Source organism: Diceros bicornis (assembly GCF_020826845.1).
Source record: "Diceros bicornis minor isolate mBicDic1 chromosome 30 unlocalized genomic scaffold, mDicBic1.mat.cur SUPER_30_unloc_4, whole genome shotgun sequence".
Classification (NCBI taxonomy): domain Eukaryota; kingdom Metazoa; phylum Chordata; class Mammalia; order Perissodactyla; family Rhinocerotidae; genus Diceros; species Diceros bicornis.
The window spans coordinates 3069526-3095505 of record NW_026690902.1 but is presented as its reverse complement, the minus strand read 5'-3'; the positions used below and the strand labels follow the sequence as shown (position 1 = coordinate 3095505).

The window sequence follows — 25980 nt, the reverse complement described above, 5'->3', positions numbered from 1 at the left end:
ATTTCTAACCCTAATGCTAACCTTAACCCTAATCCGAACCCAACGCTAACCCTAAATCTAACTCTAACCCTAGACCTATATCGAACCCTAATGCTAACCATAACCCTAATCGGAAATCAAAACGTAAACCTAACGCTAACCATAACCCAAACCCAACCCTAACCCTAGCCCTAACCCTAACTCTAACCCTAACAAGAAACGTAAAGCTAAAGCTCAGCATTTTTCGAACCTGAAACCTAATAATAACCCTAATCCGAATATTAACCCTAACCTCAGCCTAACCCAAATCCTAACACTAACCTGAACGCTAACCTGAATCCTAACCCTAACAAGAACCCGAACCCGAACCCGCAACCTAACCTTACCACAACCTTAAGCCTAAACTGATATCAAAACCAAGCCATGACCCTGACATTAACCCGAAAACTAACACTAACACTACACCTAACCCTAACCCTAAATCTAACTTGAACCCTAACACTAACCCCAACGCTAAACTGAACCTGACCACTGGCCCTAACCCTAAGCTTAATCCTAAACTCTAAAACTAATCCTACACGTAAAACAAATCTGTACCAAACCCAAACCCTAACACTAAACAGAACCACAACCCTAATGCTAACCGTAACCCTAACCCCAATAGTAACAGAAACCCTAACACTTACACTAACCAGATGATAAACCTATGCTAACTGAACCCTAAACATAACCTGAAATCTAACCCAAACCTGGCAATCAACCATAACACTAACCTCAACCCTAACCCTAACACTAACCTAAACTCAAACATACCATTAACGCAAATCATGAACCTATCCCTAATCAGAACCATAAACCTAACCCTAACCAGAAACATATACCTAAATATAAACCTAACACTAACCCGAAAACTAAACCAAACCCTAAAACTGACAGTAACCGGAAACCAAACATAACACTAGCGTAACACTAAGAGTACCCTAGGAAATGGCTTTGGGGAGAAAAGCATGACGAAGGACATGTGTGACGCCTTCTGTTTGAGTGCAGATGTGCCAGGCAGAGGGCGACAGGATGGCTGGATCGGCTCACCTGCTTTCTCCAAAGGAGGCGGGACAACCAGCCAAACATCCTACCTGGGCCAGGCCACTTCCAGAGGGGACAAGGTCAAGAGGACATAGCCCTGGGGATGGCTTCCAAGTCTCCTGGGGCATGTGCTGGGCCCCGTCAGAGGAGAAATCAGCCTGGCAACGGGTGTGTCAGAGGTGAGATCAGGAGGCCCCTCACACCCGGGTCCCTGTCCTGCCCAGGCCTCATGAGGGAGGACGAGGGTGGTGGCAGGGGCGAGTGGGGTGGGGTTGCCGGCTAGCCTGCCCCAGGATGTCCCGGGAGAGGGTGCCTGGGGATGGGCTGCCCCTGGAGAGGTCTGAGGGACCGATCCAGCTCGAGGCAGTCGGGGGCAGAGAGAGAATCCCACTCCGCCCTTTCCCTTAAGTTTCTTATGGCTTGCCAAACCGTTAACAAGACAGGTTCACAAGAGAAAATCATACCGAACTGAAGAATATGAGTGCATGGCATAAACCCGGGAAAATGAGTCTCTCCACACAAAGGCAGAGATTCTCATCTTGCATCCTCTCCTGAACTTATGAGAAAGGAGGATGTTGGGTGTGGGCATGTGGAAGTCAAGACTGGAAGGAGACAATTGTCATGCAGAGGGACATGTAATGTCTTGTCGGAACCGTTTCCCCTGCACCGGCGTCAGGTCCAGAAGTGACAGCACGGAGGTGACCAGCAACCCGCCTCTCTGTGGTGGCGCTGGCCCTGGGGCGGGCGTGGGGGTGGTAGGTGAAAGTGAGATGGCGTGAGAGTTGGTACCAGTGGTGGAGGCAGCGATTCAGAGGTCAGTGATCTCTCTTTCTCTCTCTCTCAATATTTCTGTGTCTCTCTCTCTCTTCTCTCCCTCAGAGACCTGAGGAGAGAAAGGTGGGGCGCCCTACCCACCTCGCCTACATATCCCATGGTCCCTTCTTTCTCTGGCAGCTCTCGGAACCATGCAGGCTTGGATTCAAGACCCTCAGGCCAAGGGTGCATGCTTGGCCACCCGGGACTAGGGCTGGCCTCGGGGGTCCTCAGTGAAGGCCCCATCCTACCGCCAGGATCTGACTGGCTGGGGCATCCCTCGGTGACTACCAGCTGCAGCTGAAGGAACCCTGCTCTTCTTGACTTGGCTGCAGTTAATGTCTCCCTCACCTCTCCCAATTCCTCAGAGATCGCAGGCCACATGTCTTCCTTGGAAGGGTGGATCTGCCCAGGGTGGCCACAGTCAGACTGGGGTACGAGCTCAAGGTTCTTCCTAGGCCAGTTGCTTTGTCCCGGGGCTCATTTCATTCTGGAAAGACAAAGCCGTGGCCTCACCCCACGCCTAGACTTGGCGACTGCAGCCAGGTGGAGGAAAGGCTCTGTGGAGACAAAAGGGCCGAGACAGGCATATGGCAAAGCAGGAAGTGCGGCACCAGCAGCCCATAGGCGTTTGGGAGCCTTTGCCACACTGGGCAAGCCCTTCCGAGGACACTTCCCAGCCTCATCTCTGGCGTCGGGAAGGCCTGGCCTTCCTAGTGCCCAGGCCATGGTTCTGGGGAGAAATCCGAGATGGAGGACACCCATGAGGTCCTCTGCCTGACGTCTCCGGTGTCATGCCCAGGGCCACTGCATGCCTGGCTCGGCTTGCCTGCTTTCTCCAAAGCAGTCTGGCCAAACAGCTGAACCTGGCACCTGGGCCAGGCCCCTTCCGACGGGACAAGTTCTGGAGGTTATAGCCCTGGGGACGTCTGCCAAGTTTCCTGGGGCGTGTGCTGGGCCCCGTCAGAGGAGGAAGCAGCCCGGGAAGTGGTGTGCCAGACCAGCAATCAGGTGGCCTCCCACACCCAGGTCCCTGTCCTGCCCAGGAATCCAAAGGGAGGACGATGGTCTTGGCAGTGGCGAGAGGGGTGGGGCGTGTGCTGAGCCTGCACTTGGATGCCCCGGGAGAGGGCACCGGGGGATGGGCTGTCCCAGGCCAGGTCTGAGGGACCGACCCAGATAGGGGCTGTTGGGGGCAGAGAGAGAATCCCCCTCCGCCATTTCCCTTCAGGTTCTCATGGCTGGCCAAATCATTAACAAGACAGGTTCGCTGGCGAAAATCAGACCTAGCTGAAGAACATGTGTCCATGGGAGAAACGCAGGAAACTGAGTTTCTCCACACAATGGCAGAGATTCTCATCTTGCATCCTCTCCTGAGCTAATGACAAAAGTGGATGTCGTGGGTGGGCCAGTGGGATGGGAGAGGGGAGGGAGACGATTGTCATGGAGAGGGACATGTAAAGGCTTGTCTCAACAGTTTCCCCTGCACTGGGGTCAGGAACGGAAGGGAAGGCATGGAGGTGTCCAGCAACTGGCCTCTCTGTGGTGGGGATGACGCCTGGGCAGGCGTGGGGGTGGTGGGTGCAATGGGATGGCTTGTGAGTAGGCACCAGCCAGTGGTGGAGGCAGCGACTCAGAGGTCATGGATCTCTCACTCTCTCCCTCTCTCTCTCCCCCTTGGGGACCTGAGGAAAGGAAGGTCGTGCGCCCTGCCCTCCTCATCTACCTCCCCCATGGGCCCTTCTTTCTCTGGCAGCTCCGGGACCCCTGAGAGATTGGGTTCAGGCCGCCACACCCCCGCACAGGCCAAGGGGGCATGCGCGACTGCTGGGGCCTAGGGCTTGCCGCGTGGGTCCTCAGTGAAGACACCACTCAGTCGCCATGCTCTGACTGGTGGGGGCGGACCCCTGGTGCCACCCCGCTGCAGCTGTTCCATCGCTGCTCTTCTGTACTTGGCTTCAGCTGTTGTCTCCCTCCCCTCCCCGACTCCTACTCACCTGGAAGACCGCTTCCCTTCCTTGGAAGCATTGCTCTGTGCCTGATGGCCACAGGCATACTGTGCTTCAAGCTCAAGGCTCTGCCTGGGCCAGCTGCTTCGTCCAGGGGCTCATTTCTTCCTGGCAAGACAAAGCCATGGCCTCATCCCACGCCTGCACTTTGCGACTGCAGCCAGGCCATGTGTAGGAAAGGTTCTGTGGAGTCAGAAGGGCTGAGACAGGCAGATGGCACCGCAGCTCTAGGGAGCCAGGGGCAAACTGGGTGAGCCTTTCCGGCGACAAGTCCCAGCCTCCTCCCTGGAGTTGGGAAGCCCTGGCCTTCCTGGTGTCCAGGCCACAGCTCCGGGGAGAAATCCACAATGGAGGGCACATGTGAGGTCCTCTGCCTGAGGTCGCAGGTGTCACGTCCAAGGCCACTCCAAGCCTGGCTCGGCTTGCCTGCTTTCTCCCAAGGAGGCTGGCCAACCAGCCGAACCTGGAACCTGGGCCAGGCCCCTTCCAAGGTGACGAGTTCTGGAGGACATAGCCCTGGGGACGGCTGCCAAGTCTCCGGGGGCCTGTGCTGGGCCCCAGACAGAGGAAGAAGCAGCCTGGCAAACGGTGTGCCTGACCTGAGATCTGGCGGCCTCCCACACCTGGGACCCTCTCCTGTCCAGGCCTCCCAAGGGAGGACGATAGTCATGGCAGTGGCGACAGGGGTGGGGCTGGTGCCGAGCCTGCCCTTGGATGCTCCAGGAGAGGGCGCCGGGGGATGGGTTGCTGCTGGCCCAGTCTGAGGGACCGACCCAGCTCGGGGCTGCCAGGGGCAGAGCAAGAATTCCCCTCCGTCCTTTCCCTGCAGGTTCTTAGGGCTGGTCAAATCCTTAACAAGACAGGTTGGCTGGAGAAAATCAGACCCAGGTGAAGAACATGTGTCCATGGGAGAAAACTGGGAAACTGAGTCTCTTGCCACAATGGCAGAGATTCTCATCTTGCATCCTCTCCTGAGCTAATGACAAAGGTGGATGTCGTGGGTGGGCCTGTGGGAAGGGAGAGGAGATCAAGATGATTGTCATGCAGAGAGACATGTAAAGGCTTGTCCGGCCCATTGCCCATGTACTGGGGTCAGGTCCAGAAGAAAAGGCATGGAGGTGACCAGGCACCGGCCTCTCTGTGGTGGGGCTGGACCTGGGGTGGGCGTGGGGGTGGTGGGTGCAAGTGGGATGGCATGTGAGTTGGCACCAGCTAGCAGTGGAGGCAGCGACTCAGACGTCATGGATCTCTCTCTCTCTCCCTCTCTCCCTCTCTCTCTCTTTCTCTCTGTCTCTTCCTCTCTCTCTCTCTCTCTCTCGCTCTCTCTCTCCCTCTGGGACCTGAGAGGAGGAAGGTGGCGTGCCATGACCACCTCGCCCTACCTCCCCTATAGAGCCTTCTTTCTCTGGACGCTTCGGTAGCCCTGTGGGCTTGGGTTCAACCCCCCAAACCCCCACACTGGCCAAGTGTACATGCGCGACTCCTGGGCCTAGGGCTGGCCTCGGGGGTCCTCAATGAAGACCCTGCCCTCCCGCCAAGTTCTGACTGGCTCCCTCCCCTCCCCCACTCCCACTCAGCTTGAAGGCCGCTTCCCTTCCTTGGAAGCATTGCTCTGGCCCTGATGGCCACAGGTGTACTGGGCTTCAACCTCAAGGATCTGCTTGGACCAGCTGCTTTGTCCAGGGGCTCATTTCTTCCTGGAAAGACAAAGCCATGACCTCACCCCATGCCTGCACTTTGCGACTGCAGCCAGACCAGGTGTATGAAAGGCTCTGTGGATTCAGAAGGGCCAAGACAGGCAGATGGCAGCACAGGGCTATGTAGCCAGGGCCAAACTGGGCAAACCCTTCTGGCGACAGGTCCCAGCACCCTCCCTGGAGTTGGGAAGGCCTGGCCTTCCTGGTGCCTAGACCACGGCTCCGGGGAGAAATCCACCATGGAGGGCACGGGTGAGGCCCTCAGCCTGAGGTCGCAGGTGTCACGTCCATGGCCATTGAAAGTGTGGCTCGGCTTGCCTGCTTTCTCCAAAGGAGGCTGGCCAAACAGCCGAACCTGGCACCTGGACCAGGCCTCTTCCAAGGGGACGAACTCTGGAGGACATAGCCCTGGGTATGGCTGCCAAGTCTCCTGGGGTGTGTGCTGGGCCCCCGTCAAAGGAGGAAGCAGCCTGGCAAGCGGTGTGTCACACCTGAGATCTGGCGGCCTCCCACACCCAGGTCCTTGTCCTTCCCAGGCCTCCCAAGAGAGGACAATGGTGGTGGCAGTGGATAGTGGGGTGGGGCTGGCGCAGAGTCTGCCTTTGGAGGCTCCAGCAGAGGGCGCCAGGGGATGAGCTTCCCCTGGCCAGGTCTGAGGGACCAACCAAGCTCGGGGCTGCTGGGGACCAACCACAGCATGTCCACAGCACTCTCTGCAGATCCAGGCACCAGGTGAGCACCTGCCATGGCTGATCCCATGATTCCCTACAAGATCACCATGAAATTTATCCCCCCCCCCCACTTTTCAGAAGAGCAAACTGAGGCTCAGAGAGATGTGGGGATTTCCCCAAGGTACACAGCTGGCAGAGTACAGAGTCACCACTGTGCTGAGGAGGGAGTGGCTACTCACCTAGTAAACAGCTGGTCCAGGACCCGGTGGGATGTGTCTGAGGCTGAGTAGTTGATCATGAAGGTGGTGAAACTCTAGACGTCCCTACTCACGAAAGCTGGTGCAATGGACTAGGTCAGCCTCTCCATCATGCCTGCCTGGACGCCACGCATCCTGCAGTCTTCATTTAAATTCACAGTGGACTCATCCTGACACGGAGGGAGAGGAGGAGGAACATATAGTCAGTGACATCATGGTGAACCACCAGGAGGACTGAGGTGACTTTCTACCCTCCTGTATAGCTTGTGGGGAGGAGTGGAGGCCCAGATTCCTTTGGGAGTGGGACTTCGGGGCACTGTAGTGAGAAAATTCTGGGGCAGTGGGTCCCAGGGGAATCTCATATTTGAGTCTGGGTTCTAGTACTGCCTTGATCATCTCAGGTTCCTGGGTGTGATGACCCCTCTGCACCCACACTCACCTCAGACCAGCCCTGGTCATTGATGGACTGGTGCACCTGTGTCCACTCCAGGGAGATGGAAAACTGGAAAGCATCCACCAGCTCCTTGACCATCTCCTGGGTGCAGCTCTGCAGTGACAGTGCACAGCAGTCAGGCCAGGAGGGATCAGGTGCCTGCCTGGACTTTGCCACAGTGGGAAAACCCACCACAGATCAGGCACAGAGGGCCATCTGCATACACTCCACCAGGGAAGGAATGTGAGGACACCTTTAGGACCCAGCATTCACATGCGGATAGAGGAGCTTGGTCCCGAGCTCTCACCTTCCTCTCCTGCAGCCAAGATCTTGAGCATGAACATGACACACTGCTGAGTTCCACCATCAGGCTTCCTGCTCCTGCTCAGGCTGGACCCTCCTCATCCCCAGCTTCCCTCACTCCACCTTCCCCCCCCACACACACAATGAGGGTCAAGGGGTGTGAGGCTGTCCTTTTGGGATCACAGTTCTGGCCTGACCTAGAGTGTCCTGCCCTGGCCTACACTGTTACCTGATGGTTCCTCCTGTCAAAAGGCCACACACATTCGAGGTGAGGGCTGAGACAATGTCTAAAGCGACTTAACATGCTCTCATTCTGGGCTTTCTGGGGGCCAGAGCCTTGGAAAGTCACGGGACAACACCAGAACATCCTGCTATGTCTAGTGTCTCCACTCAAATGAACTGGACAAGAGGCTGTGATTACAATGTGGGTGCCTGGTAACCAGAGTTCTAAGTTCTGTTGGGGGCTGTCACCAAGAAAGTGAGGTCACTTCTTCAAGCTTCTATTACTTAGCCCTTTCCTTCAATGAGAGCCACCCAACCCCCCCCACTAGGCTGTTGGCTGCTCTCCCTCCTTGCCCGTGTCATCTCTATCACTGTAGACACATACCCATCACCACCCTCCCCACAGATCCTTGGGAGTGGATCCAGGCTCCAGCATTGAGGAGACACAGCTGAGGTCAGACCTCTTTTTTCCTACCAGTTCTGTGTCCTGGGAAAGCTGTTGTGCCTCTCAAGATCTCCCCAGTCTCCCAAGCTGCACAATGAGGGTTGGGCTAAAAGCAGCTCCCTAGAGACCTCTTCAGGTGTATATGTAATAATACATACAACGCCTGTGAGCTGGTGTCACATGTGTCTAATGAACACACTTAGAGATGGAGGAAGTACAAAGAGTAGGACATCACATAGAATACCAGTCAGAACTTCTCTAGGTCCCAGATTTGTGAACTTTGGTAAGTGACTGCTGCTCTGAGCCTCATTTTCAGGTCTGCATCCTGAAGGGGTTGAAATTAGAGGAAATTCAGACATTGTGATCCACTGGCATTAAGCCTTCCACGATCCCGTGTTTTTCTCAGAATGAGTCCCAAGAGCCTCATGTTGGCCTATGTGGTGGGATCCTCCACAATGGTCCCATTGCTCCCTGCCTCCTTGAGTACACATACTTATGTCACCACTAAGTGGTCAGTATCTGGCTTCTGAACAACAGAACACAGCCAAGGTTACGGGATATCATTTCCAAGTTTTAATTACAAAACGTCTGTCACTTCCCAATTACTGGTTTACTTATGTTCAATTCTTACCTCCCTCCTACTGTTTCCATCTCTCTCTCTCTCTCTCTCACTTGCTCTTACTCTCGCTCTTGCTCTCACTCTCGCTCTTGCTCTCTATCAAATTACCAGAACTGCAAGAGCAAGTGCTGATGTTTTCAGTTGCACTATGTAGAGGCTCCATGGGAGAGAACTGAGGGAGTGTCCAGCCAACAGACAGACAGGAGTTCAGACTCTCAGTCCAAATGGATCCTGACAAAACCCATGTGAGTGATCTTGGGTGGGAATCCTCCCCCATTGGAACCCTGTTGAGACCACAGCCCCTTCTTCACAGAGACTTTGAGGCAGAGGCACCCAGCTAAGCCATGTCTGATGCTTGGCTAAAAGAAATTGTGAGATGTTAAATATTTGTACTTTATAGGTGGCAGGTTTTGGAGTAAAGTTGTCACAGAGGAATAGAAAGTAACAGTCTACCATGTCCCAGGATCCAGCCTGATCATCCTCCTCTCTCCACTCCTCTCTCTTCTGAGGCTCGCTCCAGTCACACAGGCCACATTTCTGACCTTCTCTGGTCAAACTCGCTTTTTCCTGTGAGTCTCTGCACCAGGGAGCCTTCTCCTTGACACACTAACTCTTCCCAGACATAGGCAGGGGTGCTTACACTTGTCATTCTGGTCACAGCAAAGGTCTGAAATGCCTCAGGGCAGCCTTTCAGAACCTCCTAGCACAGTCTCTACCATCACAGATCTCACATCCAGAAGAGCATTATATGATTTCCTCCTCCTTCCTCCCATTGAGATAAAATGAGTGCATGAGGAAGGGCTGTCTGCTTTGGCTGAAGCAGAGGCGACTCGTTCTGGTTATACCAAGGACACGACTGTCTCTTCCAGGCCAAATTTTTCCCACCACGAGTCCATTGTTTAAGGAAACCGTCATTCCCTCTCTTTCATGGGTCTGTTTTCCCCAAGAACACAGTGAACCATCCCCACTCCCTGTGCTGCATCACCATAAACCCACAGCCAGAAGATAAGCACCAGGTTAAAACACCACCAGATCCTGAATTCAGTCACTGCTGAGACCCACCCATCAATGTTGTCATTCAGTGGTGACTCCTGAGGACACCTTTCCCCTGAGATCCACTCCCAGCCTGTCCTCAGCTTCTTATAGCAACACTGAGATTTCCTCAGAGTCCTCCCAACCTGGGCAAGAAACATTCTGAAATGTTCTCTGTATTAATTTTCAGGGACTGGAGACACAGGTAGATGTAATTTAAGCGTGTATGTGCAGTAGTTTCTACGCATGTACTCTATTTTTCAGACAGATAGAATAGTGTGGCTACTCAATGCAACAAGAAAATGGATAACTGATCAAATTTTTTCATGATGTGAAGTCTTTAGAGAGTAAATGTCATGGTTAAGAACACAGGTTATGGAGCTAACTCCTCATGTCCAAATTGCAGCTCAATCCCTTATTAGATATTTGTATTTACTGAGTTATTTACCTGATTGGTGCCTCAGTTTCTTCATCTGACAGTTGGCAATAATGATCAGCATACCTACTTTGTAGGTTTATGGAGAGTATTAAAGGAGTTAATATTTGAAAAATGCTTGGAACACCTAGTGTATTACCAGTGGTGTACCTATATATTAGAAATATAATTTAGAAATTCTTCTGACACTGCCTGTGAGCCCCAGAGGGTGAGACTGTTGCCTGGACGTATGTAGAAAGCACTCCATGACATACGATGAATAAATGAGTGAACAACATTGGCAAAATCATTACCAATGTCACTTATATCACCCTACATGCATACCCAAGCCGAACCACACACAGACATTCCTGCTCTGTCCTGCATCATGTTCCCTGGAGGAATCACTGGGGCTTCTTGGACCCTGGTAACCGTGTCCACTAAAGGTTCTTTTCTGTCAGCAAACCCCAGTCTTTTTCCAAATGCTGAAGCTCACAGGGTCTGCGCTGTGATCTTTGTCTTCACTAGAGGGAGAAGTGCCAGCCACAGAGCTGGGCACACACAGAGCCTGAGCCTTGGAGAAAATGATTCCCTGGCCCTGGGGCAGGTAAAAGCGTGCAGGGACAGTGTGGGATTTGGGGAAAATCCTCCAGGTGTTGTCAGAAGGGTTGGAGGCAGGGGATTTGTCAGCAAGGACTGGTCTGGTTGGTGGGCCTTGGTGGTTAAATAGTAGGGGGGCTGGGAAGTTTCATAAGTTCTAGCATAATACAATAAATGTGATGATCATGAAATCAGAATCAGCCTAATTAAGGCCAAATTAACCCAATGTCAGCTGTTCCCTGACTCTCTAATCCAGTAGTGACTTATAATAAGGGTATTCGTGTTCTATCATCTCCTTTTCATTGATTGGCTAGAGTAATTATTCTTTATATAGCCTGTCTATTTTTACATAGTAAAGAAAAAGTGAGTTTTAAAACAAGCCTCCTTGGAAAACTCTCCCTAACATATTGAATTAATAACAGAAGGCAGGACAGGAAATTCACCACATATCTTGAGCTTTAGTCTCTGGTTTTAGATCTTCCTAACTGGTAATTTACCTACACTTCTGCCTTCTTTCTTGACATTAGTCCACTTAGGATTAAGTAAGAGTGCAACCTCATACCGTGTGAGAAGTGGTGGGAATCTAGGAAGAGGTTTGTTTCATTCTGTCAGTGTGTGTGTGTGCACGTGTGTGTGTGGGGGTGTATGAGACTTTTTGCTGCATCTGGCAGTGTGGGCCACTGTAGACTCCTTTTCTAGGGAAAAAATATCCCTAATCACTTTCTCTGGACTTGCTTTTCACTGATGGCTTCACCAGCACTGTCCAATAGTAACATTAAGCACTCTATATTATCGAATTTAAATATATTTTAGTAGCCAGATTTTAAAAAATGAAAACAAACAGGAGACACTAACTTTAATAGTATATTTTAACCCACTATAGCCAAGATATTATCAATGTGGGTGCAGTCTATACAAAACTTAATAATGAGAGAGTTTACATTTTGTTTCTGTGTTTCATAAATCCAGTGTGTACTTCCCACTTACAGTACAATCTCCATTTGTAAGTCGAGTTTTTTCAGACATACATTCTCTGCATTGAGATTTAATGTTCACAATTGTCAAATAGGAGTCACTAGGAGTGGGGTGGATGATAATTTCACTACTGATTTAAGCTCTAAGGGAGCTATGAACACCAACTGGTCAATGGGTTAATCAAATGAATAGTCATATAGTATAGAAGAATGGTATGATTTGGGATTTAGAAAAAGACTGGGGACTGTGTGTCCTGACAGGGAGCACCAAGGAATTTGTTGTTGAGAGAGACAAGGACAAAAAGAGAATGAAGTCATACACATAAATGTCTAACAACATGGGGGAGAAGAAATGACCTGCTGTAGTCCTGAGTTTTGACCTCGTAGTTTCCTTTCTTGACCCAAATCTCTTTGATGATGTCCCAGGACAAAGGTCAGATTAACCCCCACAGGGACAGAGGGAGGGTAGAAGTACAAGGCATCTGACATAATTGTCCTGGGAAGTCAGGCTTCATTTATCACTCTGATCCACATTCCCAATTTATAGGGTAAGAGGAAAAGAAGTATGATGGTCAAATCATCACAGAGGAAGTGAAATGATTGTGGAAATCAATCTAAACCAAAGCCTGGTTTGAGCATATCCATCCCTTTGAGGATGTCCAGTTACATATTCAAGAGGACAGTTACTAGAATCACATCCTATCCTGGCAATGAGGTCAGATGCCAGCAAAGGGAGGAAACCTTGGAGCAGCCCCAACAACTCTGCTGGCAGAAGAGACTGCAAGGTCTCCAAGCCTGCAGAGTGCAGGAGAACTGTTAAGTGCTTTGGAACTTGCCAAAGCCCTGCTGAATCTTGCACCTAGTTTCACAGGTGTATCCCTGCCAGGTGAGCTCGCAGGTGGTCTGAACTCCAGTCCCATGCCCACCCCTGCCTGGTCTTCAGATTCGGCAGAGATGATGCCAGGAGCTGGTCTGTACATCCCACAGCTCCTTTGCAAACGTCTTCTGGTGACTGAGGAAGATATCAGGAAACATGAAGGGAAAGTGCAGACGGCAAGAGACAGACTGGCGGTAGCACTGATGCAGACACACTCGCTAGCGAGGCAGGGAGAGTGAGGGGCCAAGGACGACATCCCGACAAACACGATGAAGAAAACAGACGACGGCGCAGATGACATGGGGCTCACACTACATTAATGCCTCTGCAGGGGTCCTGATGATTACTTTCTTTGAGCTCTTGAAACTTTAATATATACCAATAATTTCCTTTTCTTTGACAACTTTGCATGACAGAGAAGATACAGACAGTGATCCTTCTGAGGTGGGAGATTGGGTTTCAGGTGAGGAGAGAAAGGAGATCTTTCCTTCTCATTTTGTTCTCTCATTTTACCTACTGAGCGTTATCTATTTGTATTTTAAGACGAAGAGTTATCACAGTCAGGGGATTCTTTAGAGTTTTGCCCTCACAGTCACAGAGAAAACATACCTAGTCAAAATGGATTGTCCTCTTTGTGTAATATTCCAATAGATTCCAACATAATATTTCACGAAAGAGCTGTTATATCTGTCTTCTCAAAAAAGACACCTACTTCTGGGTCTCTATTTTTCTGGTAGTTGTTGCATGTTGAATAACAGTTGCATATAATGAAATACTGGATTGTCCCTTTTTTTAGATTCATATGTGTTGGAAATTTATTCATGAAAATTGATATGCCATTGTGGTATCCTCTTGTCAGGAGAACGACTGTTTTCAGCATCACAAGTCTCTCAATAAGCCAGTGTGTTGGGATTTGTCTATTTTCCTGATCGAGTATGTTGCACTCTTCAAATCCTCTTTATCATTACCTACTTTTGTCCCACAGATTTATCAGTTTCTGAGAGCAATGTGTTAAACAATAATAGAGTATCTTAGTATTTATATCTTCCCTAAAAAATGAGTTATTTTTTAGCTAAATCTTCTCTCCTGTATTCTTCCATGTGGTAATCATCTGGAATTTTGGTTCAAATGTGTTTTTCATGTCTTGTTTTAAAACTAATACTAAATTAGACAGACGTTTTTTCCTTTCCTCATGACTCCTGTTATGTTTTCCTGGGTTCACATTTGTTCTTCCTGATGTACATTCTTTACAGCTTCTTTCACTGCGGGCCTGTGGGAGGTCAACTTGTAGTCTGTTTGTAGGTCAGATAAGTCTTTCTTTTTTTGACACAAAGTTTGAATAGGTGTTTAATTTAGCTTTCTAGTAATTTTTTTCCTTCTTTGTCAAGTTATTTAATATTTCTGAGCCTCCACATCTTTAGGTTAAAATGGGAATAAATCCCTAAAATTGCGACTATAACTGAGATAATACATGCAGAGCTTTCCAGTCATGTTGCTTAGAAGAAATTATTCAATAATGATAACTATTATCAATCATTATAATGATATTATAATAATTAATATATAATAATATATTAATGTAGAATAATGATTATATATTAATTTATAATTATAATGTACACTATATAATGTATAATGTATGCAATGTATAATAATGATATATTAATATTATTAATCATTAGAATCTTCATAGTGTACATTCTCGGAGAATCACTGCTTCAGATTGAGAATGTGAAGCTCATACACAAAAAGTCTGAGAGAGTGCCATGACTGTGACTTTAATTCTCAGCCCTTGGGTATCTTCAGCTGTGGTCGTCTGCACAGTGTGTACAGATAATGTAATCTGTTCCAACAGACCCACTGCAGAAGAGTGCAGCCTGCTTCATGCCTGGGATGCTCTGGGCTGCTTGTTGGGGAGCCTCTGCTGTGAGGCTAGTTGGACTCTGTACAGAGAAAGATGAAAAAATACTCTTTCTTTTACCTCAGATTTCTCCCACCGAGTATTATTCACTTTTACATCCAGAGTAGACACTCTCTTCCCAGAGCCTTGGTGTTTCTCTGGGATTCAGGCTTCCCAGACACCTAGTCATTTCAGCTCCCAAGGTCCAAGGGTACTGCAGAATCATGTCTCACCCACTCCTCCCGTCTTGGCCTGTTTCCCGTTACGGAGGACCCATGAGTGGGGAGAGGAGCGATCAAGGGAGATTGATCTGGAAGTCCTGGTGAATCTGAGCTTCAGAGAATGAAGCAGAAAAGGGGAACCTGATACTGCCAGGCCTTCAGAGGGGGAGGAATCGAGAGGGGTGTGATGGCTGCACAGAGTGAAGGGAAGGGATGTTCCAAAGTTTCCTAAGAAGGGAAGACTTTCACTGAAGTGGGGATTAGATTTTACATGATGGCAACGTCTGTGCTGCTTTCACCAATTCTGGTGTCCCTGAGGGATGAACTGGTGTGACACCACAGGACAGAAGTTGCAATCACTTTCAGGACTTAAGGAAGGTGAAACCTTTCAGCTTAGTCCCCTGTGAGCCAGTCAGGGGCCAATTCTAGAAAGGCTCAGAACATGCATCCATCCAGTGTGGTTTCGTTCTGTTCCAGTCAAGCTCCTCTGGACCCCTGCTGGGCAAAAGGGACCTCAGATCTAGTCAGATCTAGTCATCACAGCTTCCGTAGGTCACCATGAGACACGTAATAGCCCAGTCGTCGTCACTGGACCTCATAGTTGCTCTCCTTCTTCCGTCAGCAGACAGTGACTTGTGAGGTGAGGAGAGCACATCAGAATGGTCCACTCAGCTGCCCAGTATGGGAGACTCCAGGGGAAGGAGATGCCAAAGCCACAGAGAACCAATGCCTCATGTGTTTCCCTCTTCCTTTTGTCCACTTAATTTTCACCCTCAGTCCTTCTTTTCCTTCCCTTTTCCCTCGTTCGGCTCTCTCTCTCTCTCTTTCCCCTACATGTTCTAGCTTAATTGAGGTAGTCACGACATACAGAAAACTGCATATATTTAAAGTGAAAAATTTGATACATTTTGATTATAACTTATTGAACCATCACCACAAATAAAGAAAATGAACGCTATCTTCCCCAAATTTCCTCATGCTCATTTTAATTCCTCCTTCCCTGCCATTTGCAAACACATTCTCATTCCCAGGCAACGAGTGATCTGGTATATGTCCCTATAGATTTTCCTGTATTTGACAAAAATGTTTATAAATGGGATCATATACTATGTACTCATTTTTTACTGGCTTCTTTCACTCAGCATAATTATTCTGAGATTTATGCTTGTCATTGCATGTACTATGAATTCATTCCTATCCCAACCCTTCCCTGGCAGCACTGTGCACACGCCAGAGCACTTCCCATGTTGGTGTGAGAGCCAATAGTAATACTGCATCCCCAAAAGTAGGAATGCGCCTTGGTGCAAATCTGGGAGGGGTTGGCGGCAGCCCTGGACCTGCAAATGAATGCTTTCCTGGATGGTTGGAAAGCGCACCATGTCACTGTAGTTCCAATGATTGGCCAATGCTCAGAACCCATGAAGAAGCCCCACCCACCAAACACAGAGACTGGCATGAGCATAAGAAAAAGCAGCAGCAGATATATGAGCACATATCTGCTTTCACAGGTGGCACAAATACCCATAGCAGTTCTGAGGTCTCACAACTGTGTACGTGCCTCCATGTGGCGGCAGCTCTGATCCCAGTGGGAATGCTTTCCCAGCGAGTGGAACACCCACTCTACCCACGCAACTTCCAGCATATGGGGTGGGATCAGAAACACAGCTCATGTTTTCCCCACAGCGGTAGCAGGTGGAATCTGCGTCTTGATACTACCACAAGTACACAGGCAAAAGTTTAGTTCATCAAACAGCATAAGAAACTACAGTAACAATTCAGAGCAGAAGGAAATGACAAATCTCCAGAAACGAAACTTGTAGTCACAGAAATTTACAATATAAATGACAGAATTCAAAATAACTTTCATAAAGAAACTCACCAAATTACAAGAGTGTTCAAACAGTTCGATGAATTCAAGAGTAAAATTAATGAGGAAAAGGAACACTTCATCAAAGAGACTGAAACTATTTAAAAAAACAAGCAGAAATTCTGGATATGAATAACATAATTAAAAAGATAAAAAATAATCTAGAATCCTTAAAAAATAGAGCTGATATAATGGATGCAAGAATTAGTGATTTAGAGGATCGAAAAATAGAAATACTTACAGTGGACCAGGAGAGAGAACTCTAATTTTTTAAAAAGGTAGGAATTCTTGTAGAAATATATGACTCAATTATAAAAGCAACATAAGAATTATACGTATTCCAGAGGGAGAAAAGAGAGAGAAAAGAGCAGAGAGCTTGTTCAAAGAAATAATAGCTGAGAACTTCCAAAACCTGGGAAGAACCGGACTTACAAGAACATGAAGCCAACAGAATGCCTAATAACATCAATGCTAAAAGAGCTTCTCCCAGGCATATAATAGTAAAATTGGTAAAAGCCAATGACAAAGAAAAAATATTAAGGGAAGCAAGACAGAAGAAAATAACCTACAAAGGAACCCCTATCAGGCTTTCAGCATATTTCTTGGCAGAAACTTTACAGGCAAGGAAAGAATGGAATGATATATTACAAATACTGTATCAGCCAAGAATACGCTATCCAGTGAAATGATCCTTATGATACAATGAAGAAATAGAAGTTTTCCCAGATAAACAAAGTCTGAGGGAGTTCAACACCACTAGATCTCCCATACAAGCAATGATCAAGAACGTCCTCATACTAGAAATAAACAGATGGCAAATGTATACAAAGCTTTGAGCAAAAAGATAAATAGACAGACAAAATCAGAAAGCTACAGCTTTGTTTCACAACAGGGTAGCAAATAATTAATTATAACTTAAAAGCAGAAGGGAAGGAAAGCATTAAAAATAACTATAAACACTTCAACTTAGTCACAAACACACAACACAAAAATGAATAAATTGTGACAACAATAACTCAGAAGGAGAAGAGGAAAGGAATGGAACCTGCTTAGACCAATGGAGATAAGAGCCTATCAGAAGATGGATTATCTCATCTATGAGATCTTCATACAAACCTCACAGTAACCAGCAAAGAAAAAGTCAGAACACAGCCATAGATCATAAAAAAAGAGAAAACCTCCACAGAAAACCCCCAAAGTGAAATGGTAGTCAGAATCACAAAGGAAGAGAAACAATGGAAATATAGATTAGGTGGGATTAAGCCCTCATGTATCAATAATCACTCTAAATGTAAATCGATTGAATTCTCCAATCAACAGACACAGAGTGGTGGGGTGGATTAGAAAACAAGACCCAACAATATGCTGCCTCCAGGAAACACATCTCAGCTCTAAAAACAAACAGGCTCAGAATGAAGGGATGGGAGACAACACTCCAAGCAAATGGCACATAAAAGAAAGTATGTGTAGCCATACTAATATCAGACAAAGCAGACTTCAAGATAAAAAAGACTATTAGAGACAAAGAGGGTCGGTATATAATGATAAAGGGGACTTTCCAGCAAGAGGACATAAAACTTATAAAGATGTATGCACCTAACACAGCAGCACAAAAGAATATAAAGCAACTATTAATAGACCCACAGGGAGAAATTAACAGCAACACAATAATAGCAGGGTACCTGAACTCCCCACTTATATCCATGGATAGATCATGCAGAGAAAGGCAAAAAGTCAATAGTGGAATTAAATGAAACATATGATCAGATGAACTTAATCGATATACATAGAGCATACCCTCCCAAAGCAGCAGAATACACATTCTTCTTAAGTGCACATGGGACCTTCTCAAAGATAGACCATATGTTGTGAAACAAGGCAAGCCTGAATAAATTTAAGATTGAAATCATAACAAGCTTCTTTTCTGACCACGATGTTATGACACATGAAATCAACTACAAGAAAAAAGATAGGGAAGTCACAAATATCTGGAGACTAAAGAACACACGACTGAAGAACCATTGGATCAATGAACAAATCAAAGGAGAAAACAAAAAATACCTGAAGACAAAGAAAAATGAAAAGACAACAAAACAACTCTTACGGGATGCAGCAAAAGCAGTTCTAAAAAGGAAATTCATAGCAATACAAGCACAGGTCAACAAACAAGAAAAATACCAAATAAGCAACCTTAAACTACACCTAATAGAACCAGAAAATGAAGAATAAATGAAGCCCAAAGTCAGCAGAATGAGGGATATAATAAAAATTAGAGCAGAAATAAATGAAATAGAGACTAGTACAACAGTAGAAAGGATCAATGAAACAAAGAGCTGGTTCTTTGAGAAGACTGAAACAACATTGACAGACCCTTAACCAGACTCACTAAGAAAAAAAGAGAGAAGGCTCAAAGACATAAAATTAGAAATGAAAGAGGAGAAATTACAACAGATACCACAGAAATCCAAAGGACAATAAGAGAATACACTGAACAACTTACATACCACCAAAGTGGATAACCTAAAAGAAATAGATAAATTCTTAGATTCACACAACCTCCCAAAACCGAATCAAGAAGAAATAGAGAAAATGAACAGACCAATCACAAGTAAAGAGAATGAAATGGTCATCAAAAACCTCCCAAATAACAAAAGTCCAGGACCAGATGTCTTCTCTGGAGAATTCTACCAAATATTCAAACAAGATTTAATACCTATGCTTCTCAAACTATTCCAAACAGTTGAAGAAGATGGAACACTTCCTAATTCATTCTATGAGGCCAACATCACCATGAGAGCAAAAGCAGGCAAGGATAGCACAAAGAAGGAATATTACAGGCCAATATCGCTGATGAACACAGATGCAAAAATCCTCAGCTAAATATCAACAAATCGAACACAGCAATATATTAAAAGGATCATATACCATGATCAAGTGGAATTTATACCAGGGATACAGGGATGGTTCAACATCTGCAAATCAATCAATGTGATACACCACATTAACAAAATGAGGAATAAAAATCATATGATCCTATCCACAGATGTAAAGAAAGGATTTGACAAGATCCAACATCCATTTATGATAAAAACTCTCAACAAAATGGGTATAGAAGGAACGTACCTCAACAGAATAAAGGCCATATATCACAAACCCACAGCCAACATCATACTTAATGGTGAAAAACTTAAAGCCATTCCTCTGAGAACAGGAAGAAGACAAAGGTGCCCACTCTCGCCACTCGCATTCAACATAGTACTGGAGGTTTTGGACGGAGCAATTAGGCTGGAAAAATAAATAAAAGAAATCCAAATTGGAAAGGATGAAATGAAACTCTTGCTGTTTGCAGATGACATGATTGTAAATATAGAAAACCCTAAACAATCCATCAGAAAACTATTAGAAATAATCAACAACTACAGCAAAGTTGCAGTGTACAAAATCAACTTACAAAAATCAGTTGCATTTCTATACTCTAATAATGAACTAACAGAAAGAGAACTCAAGAATACGATCCCATTTACAATTGCAACAAAAAGAAAAAAGTGTCTAGGGATAAATTTAACCGAAGAGGTTAAAGACCTATACAATGAAAACTATAAGACATGATTGAAAGAAATCAGTGATGACCTGAAGTAATGGGAAGATATTCCATGCACATGGATTGGAAGAATAAACACAGTTAACATGTCCATATTACCTAAAGTAATCTACAGATTCAATGCAATCCCAATCAGAATCCCAATGACATTCTTCATAGAAATAGAACACAGAATCCTAAAATGCATATGGAATAACAAAAGACCTTGAACAGACAAAGCAATCCTGAGAAGAAAGAACAAAGCAGAAGGCATCACAATCCTAACTTGAAAATATATTACATAGCTATAGTAATCAAAATGGCATGGTTTTGGCACAAAAGCAGACTCATAGATCAATGAAACAGAACTGAAAGCCCAGAAAGAAAACCACACTTTTGTGGAGAGTTAATCTCTCACAAAGTAGCCAAGATCATACAATAAAGAAAGGAATGTCTCTTCAATAAATGCTGTTGGGAAAACTGGACAGCCACATGCAAAAGAGTGAAAGTAGATCATTATCTTCCACCGTACACAAAAATTAACTTGAAATGGATAAAAGACTTGACTCTAACACTTGAAACCATAAAACTCCTAGAAGAAAATATACACAGTACAGTTTTTGACATCAGTCTTAGTAGCATCTTTTACAATACCATGTCTACTCAGGCAAGGGAAAGAAAAGAAAAAATATACAAATGGGACTACATGAGACTAAAAGGCTTCTGCAAGGCAAAGGAAACGATGAACAAAACAAAAAGCCAGTGCCGGCCCCGTGGCTTAGTGGTTAAGTGCACGTGAACCGGTACTGTCTGCCCAGGTTCGGATCCCAGATGTGCACAGACACACCGCTTGTTCGGCCATGCTGTGTCTGCATCCCACATACAGCAAGTAGAAGGATGTGTAACTATGACATACAACTATCAACTGGAACTTTGGAGGGAAAAAAAAAAGAGGAGGATTGGCAATTGATGTTAGCTCAGAGCCGGTCTTCCTCAGAAAAAAAGAGGAGGATTAGCACAGATGTTAGCTCAGGGCTGATCTTCCTCACAAAAAAAAACAAAACGAAAAGACAGCCCACTAACTGGGAGAAAATATTTGCAAATCATATATCTGAAAAGGGGTTAATATTCAAAAAATATAAACAACTCATACAACCCAACAACAAAAAAACAGATAATCCAATCTAAAAATGGGCAGAGGATATGAACAGACATTTTTCCAAAGAAGATATACAGAAGGCCAACAGACAGATGAAAAGATGTATATCATCACTAATTATTAGAGATATTCAAATCAAAACTACAATGAGAGATCACCTTACACCTGTCAGAATGGCTATAAATCCCAAGACAAAAAAGAACAAATGTTGGAGAGGATAAGGAGAAAAGCGCACCCTCACACACTGCTGGTGGGAATGCAAACTGGTGCAACAACCAGGGAAAACAGTATGGAGATTTCTCAAAAAATTAAAAATAGAAATACCATACCTTCCAGCTATCCCACTACTGGGTATTTATCCAAAGAAATTGAAATCAACAATTCAAAGAAATTTATGCACCCCTGTGTTCACTGCGGCATTATTCACAATAGCCAAGACATCTAAGCAATCCAAGTGTCTGGCTACAGACGAACAGATAAAGAAAATGTAGTATGTATTATATACAATGGAATACTACTCAGCCAGAAAAAAAGAGAAGATCGTCCTGTTTGCAACAACCTGGATGGACCTTGAGGGTATGATGATAAACGAAATAAGCCAGACAAAGACAAATAGCATTATTTCACTCATACGTAGAAGATAAACATACACAGGGATAAAGAGAACAGATTAGTGGTTACCAGAGGGGAAGGGGGCTGGGTGTTGAGTGAAAGAGTTAAAGGTGATAGATAAAAGTTAGACTACTGCTGGTAAGCACGATGCAGTCTATACAGAAATTCTAAAATAATAATGAACACCAGAAATTACACAATGTTAAAACCCTTTATAATTTCAATAGAATAATTAAAAAAAAAAAAATAATTCATTCCTCTTTATGGTTGAATAGTATCTCACTTTGAGGATAAACCACACTTTGTGTATCCGTTCACCAGTAGATGGACATTTGGGTTGTTTTCCATTTTTATCTACTATAAATAGGTTGTTATCAACATGTGTGTACAAGTCTGTGTATAGACATATGTGTTTATTTCCCTTGGATGGATTCCTAGGAGAGGAATGGCTGGGTAGACGTATGTAATTTTTAAAGACGGATCCAAGCTATTTTTCACCAGCACTCGATGAGAGTTTCAGTGACTTGACATCTTCAACAACACTTGTTATAGTCAGTCTTGTCAATTTTAGCCATTCTCAAGTGTGGTGGAATCTCATGATGACTGTCACTTACATTTCCCCAATGACTCATGTGGTGAAGGAGAAGGCAAACCACGCACAGATTGGGAGAAAACATCTGCAAAACATATCCCTAGAAAAGGACATGTATTTATAATATATAAAGAGCTCTTACAACCCGATAGTAAGAAGACAAGCAACACATCATGGTTTACCAGGACACAGCAGATCAGGTTTGTGATGAGAACCAGGAGTTCCGTCAAGCAGATGAGGATGAAAGCCCAGAAGGGGAGGTCTGGGGAGACATGTGGTGGGATGAGTCACGTCCTGTCATCGCCCCAGGGCTCCTGGTGACCCCACTGTGCCTCAACCCTCCTTGACAAGGGTTGGCCAACTTTCCTCATCATCCAAGACCCTGTGCACATGGTTCTCTTCGATGAGGCACAGCATCAAGATACACTCCCCTTAGCATGGGCTGAGGCTTCCTGCAGGTTTACCTGGCTTCTCAGTCAAGGCATCATCTCTGTTGGGAGAATATTCTGGAAGTGATTGAAATGGAGAATGCATGTGAGTGTGTTTCACTCTTTTTAATAAAACTTTTTAGACAGAGAAAAATAAAGGGAACAGTCTCATAAACATCCATCATCTAGATTTAACAATGTATATTCCAACTAATTAAAACAATATTGCATCAATGTATAAATTATTAACACTTGCCACCCTTGATTCATCCCACGTTTTCAATGAAATATTAAAGTCAAGTAGACATCATCATGTTTCACATCATTTTAGTTTCCATCTCTAAAAAGTGAACACACTTTGCTACAAAATCCAAGACCATTATCACAGAACAAAAGTGTAATAAATTAAACCAAATTCATACCTCTGGGCACAGAGGACTGAATTTGGGCTGGACTTTCTTATGACAGCTGGGGGCAGAATGGGTCATCACAGTTGGCAAGCCTACGGGATCTCTCTAAATTTGTAAAATCCAACTCAAAAGTGTTCTTCCGTGCCTAGAAACACATCATCCCCTTCTCCTTTATCTATTTGCTTAATATTCATTTTCTAGGATTAATCTACAATGAAATTTCCTGCAGGAAGTCTTCTCTGATTTCCGCCTGCAAGTATGAGTTTGTTCACATCAAATAATTGATAAGTTTCAATTCTCTATTCCTATTATTCCCTGCTACAAGATAAACTCCAGGAGGGTAGGACACACAGCACCCAGTGGGCATGGGGGGAGGGGTGCAGGTCCCCCTACTTGTAGCTCACAGACCTTGGGGCAAGGGAGACCTGACTTCAAATCCTGGCTCTGCCCCTAACTCACTGTGTGACCCTAGGCACAATACTCCCCTTTATGAGCTTCAGTTTAACCATGTGAGAAATGGACAAGGCAGCTAGGACATCACCTCTGGACACTAAGAGAACCCAGACACACAGGGAAAGTGAAGGGTTGTAACAATCGTGTAACAGATGTAAGTCAGGCAGAGGAATGACGCGGCCTTCAGGACAAAGAGATACGGGAGAGGTGAGACTCCACATGTTCCTGGGTGTCTCTCGGCAGTGCGGTGTACTCTGAGGATGTGGGCTCCAGGTTGCTGAGGTTCCCGACGATGATGCGGAAATGTAGCTGGTGCTCTCTGTGGATGGATAAACTCTGGGCTGCAGAGCCTGGAGACACCGAGAGGAAGAGCAGACAGGTGGAGACTCTCCGCTTCCAGCACAGAGGCATGGTGGCCCACGGTATTAGGGTGGTGGGTGCAGACGGCGTCACACTGGTGGCTGCCCCATCCTTCTCAGGCCTGGGGAGAGAGGGATGTGGGGACTCTAGAGAGAGGTCCTGAAACCTCTGGGGGTGTGGGCCAGAACTGGAAGGAGGAAATGGGAGGATAGTGGGGAGACAAGGAGGGGTGGTCACAAAAGTGGTCATAAGGGGCAAATGCTCAGGGGAGGGTCGCACCTGAGGGAGACCAGTCTGCAACTCGAGTAGAGTGGGCCCAGTCTGCTCTTCTGAACAAGGATCCAGCTGGGGAGGAAGGAGGAGGAGGATGAGCAGGAGGGACAGGGGTTGGGGGAAGGGCTGGGTGGGATTTAACCCACCAGGAGCTGCTGGGACCAGGGCCTCACCAGGCTCTGCAGGACACTCTCAGTGGAGTTGAACGTGGCTGAGCTGTTGCTCCTGTCTGTTGAATACCGGAGGGTGGAGATGGTGACGTTGACTCTGAGAGTCTTCAGGTTGTGCCCCAAAGCTGCAAGATGAGATGGAGAGCGATGGCCATCACTGAGAGCTGGCCTGAGACCAGACCAGAGTCCTGCACTCATTATAATCTGTCGTCTTCTGTCCCACTGACACCACCATCCACTAATGTGGTCACCCAATTCAGAACCAGCATATCTGCTCAGCTCCTCCTTCCTCCCAGTAACAACAATTCCAGTTGCACACTGGTCCTCACATACACTCCATCCCTGTCACAGCTCAGGTCTTAACTTCCTTCAGCCGGACCAACACCCCAGCAGGCTCACTGGATGCTCTATCTAAAGGATGTTCTACATGGACCACTAGAAGAACTTTCTGAAATGAATACCTCACTAAGGCCACCACTGCTCTAGTACCACCCCTGGCTCCCTATGGCTTTCAGTGTTTAGTTCAACCTTCTTGACCTGGGACTGAAGGCTCTACTCAATCTGGCTCCTGCTGAACTTTCAGTATCATTTTATCCATCTACTGCGGGTTAAACTTCATGCTTCACGCAAGGCAAATTCATTTCAATTCTCCCTTATGGCATGTTGTTTCTGTATGGAGCCTTTGCTCATGGAATCCACTCTGCCAGGAAAACCCTTCATCCTCTATTTACCAGGGTCCCTCCTACACATTCTTAAAGACTCTATTCTGGTGAAACTTACTCTAGCAAGCTATTCCCCTCCAAATTATGCCAGGTGCCTCTCCTCGAAACATCCCACATTGTATTATAATGGTGTGTTAATTTCAAAACACGAGGGGCTCTCTGAGGGCTGGCCTTAGACTGAATCGTTGGTATAATCTTTGTGATCAGAATGATTGCCCTAAAACCAGAATTTCACACCCTGGCTTCCCAGCTCCTGGATCACAACTGGCTGGTGGCGGAGTGGGGCTGGAGAACTTCTCTTGGGAAGGAAAAGGGGCCCCCGATACCTGTGGTGGCTTCTGGTAGCACAGGTGATGATCAAGTATGCAGGGACGTGGTGGCTGGCTTGGCAGCTGTGGCGAGGGCTCTCTTCAGGGAGGGATAGAGTGGGAGGAGCCCCCAGGTTCGCACGGGCTCCAGCAGTGGCTGTCCCAGGACCACCATTCACAGATGAAGCATAAATGAGAGTGACGGGATGGGTGACCGTGTGAGTAGAGGGATGAGCAAGCCTGTGGTTGAGAGGAGCCCAAGAGATAGAGATAGGTGAACAAAAGAGACTGAACACAGAGGAGAGACAGATGGATGGGCAGAAAACTGGACAGATGGATGGGATACGTGGAAAAGGAGGACCAAGGGTGGCGCTTTAGCAGAATTAAAGTGAAAATCACATGGGGTCAGAATGTGGTGGAGAACATGTCTCTGTCTAAGGCTTTCTCACCCTGGGCTGGGACTCTCCACCAGAACCCAGGAGGGAGAGAAGGGATG

General features: G+C 46.3%; 1 long non-coding RNA gene across 1 annotated transcript in view; it reads right to left on the bottom strand.

Moving 5' to 3' along the window:
* Positions 1-8203: 8203 nt before the first annotated feature.
* LOC131402163 (uncharacterized) overlaps positions 8204-25980 on the bottom strand; it is a 121815-nt gene continuing 104038 nt past the window's right edge. Inside the window, exon 3 of the long non-coding RNA XR_009218326.1 lies at positions 8204-8237. This is a non-coding gene — a long non-coding RNA (uncharacterized LOC131402163). The remainder of the gene's footprint in view (positions 8238-25980) is intronic.